We start from the raw sequence: 1668 nt of genomic DNA, 5'->3' as shown, positions 1-1668 counted from the left end.
TAGCTAGTTCTTTCACTAGGGATGGGTCTTGCTGTAGCTGGTCTCAAACTCCTGAGCTCAAGCAATCCACTCGCCTCATCTTCCCAGAGCACTAGGCTTACAGGCATGAGCCAACCTACCCGGCTGAACACACTTTTAAGGTGGAAAAATGATTAGAATTTGCTGCTGAAAGTGGATAATCCATGATCCACTGTGTTGGGTTAATTCCTCACTACCAGCTCTTGCTGTGTTTAAAGGCTGCTCTAAAGCATGATGTAATGACAGGTTAAACCTCTGAATGCACTAGCTGATGCAATGCAAATCTGAGGCCCAGGACTTTATTGGGGCAAGGGCAACGCTTGTTTAAACACAAAACAAGCTACTCTAAATTTAATGAGGCCTTCCCAGAGTAGGAGGGAATATAATCTCACAGGAGCTGTGTTTACTATTCTTAGTGCAAAATTTTGCAGGGGTAAGGGGAATATGGTGCTGAAAGAGGTAGAAGTGGAGAAGTGAGTTGGAACTGAGGAAATGGGGTGGTAGTTTACTCCTGGTGAACAGCTAATGAATTAGAATGCTTTTTTTTTTTGGTATCACAGCTCCTAGCAACCTCCAACCCTTGGGCTCAAGTGAGTCTCCTGCCTCAGCCTCCCAAGTAGCTGGGACCACAGGCTCCTGCCACAACGCCCGGCTATTTTTTGGTTGCAGCCGTCATTGTTGTTTGGCGGGCCCGGGCTAGATTTGAACCTGCCACCTTAGGTGTATATGGCTGGCGCCTTAGCCACTTGAGCCACAGGCGCCGAGCCTCTTCATTGTCCTTTTTAAGGAAATGTAGCTAAAAATCACCAGTATCCTAACAGGTAATTCACTGGTCTTTCCTCCATGGGTGGTCTTCCAGATTTCTATCCCCCTTCTGCATCTTCGTTTTGTTTGTAACTTGCTTTACCATATATTGTCACCCTTTTCTTATATCTGACTACATTTCTCCATCTTAAATTATTTTGTGAGCATTTATGAAGGAAGCAAATATTGCTACATGGATTAAGAATGATAGGTTTGGGTGGTGCCTCTGGCTCAAGGAGTAGGGTGCCAGCCCCATATACCAGAGGTGGCAGGTTCAAACCTGGCCCTAGCCAAAAATTCCAAAAAATAAGATAGTTTGTCCTGCTTCTTGTGCCATGTTAATATAGCAAAGCAGCCGTTAAATGCTCTAAAATTACTAACACAACATTAAAGGCTGATTGTAAAATGTTTTGGTTTAGTGAGTTGTGGTGGTTTGTTCCTGTAGTCCCAGCTACTTGGGAGGCTGAAGTGAGAGGATGGCTTGAGTCCCCCAAGAGTTTGAGACCAGCTAGGCAGGATAGTAAAGCCATGTCTCTAAAAAAATTTTTTAAATGTACCACCTGTGATATACATAAGTTACCTCCATCTCTTTTAATCTGGACAAAATACCAGTTAAGGCTCAAAATAGTCCAGTTCTACAAGCCTAGCAAGTGGTAGAGCCTGAGTTTGAATCCAAAGTCTAGATGACTCCATTTTTTACTCTCCTATTCAGTTGGTAAATACAGGGATGGGTCCGTACACCCTCTGGTTTTCAGATTGTACTGTAAGTCTGTGTACAGATTCTTTTGGAGTTTGGCAGTGGGATATTTTTTGCTTGAGGATAGTGATTGAACATGGTTTTTTTTT

General features: G+C 43.4%; 1 protein-coding gene across 2 annotated transcripts in view; it reads left to right on the top strand.

Moving 5' to 3' along the window:
• The window catches only part of SIAH1 (siah E3 ubiquitin protein ligase 1), an 18409-nt gene that overhangs the window by 11491 nt on the left and 5250 nt on the right, over positions 1 to 1668 (top strand). The gene's annotated exons all lie outside the window — the stretch shown is intronic.

Source organism: Otolemur garnettii, unplaced genomic scaffold (genome assembly GCF_000181295.1).
Source record: "Otolemur garnettii isolate 467f Iridium unplaced genomic scaffold, OtoGar3 scaffold00058, whole genome shotgun sequence".
Classification (NCBI taxonomy): domain Eukaryota; kingdom Metazoa; phylum Chordata; class Mammalia; order Primates; family Galagidae; genus Otolemur; species Otolemur garnettii.
The sequence above is the reverse complement of the archived record's forward strand: the minus strand, read 5'-3'. Positions and strand labels throughout refer to the sequence as shown.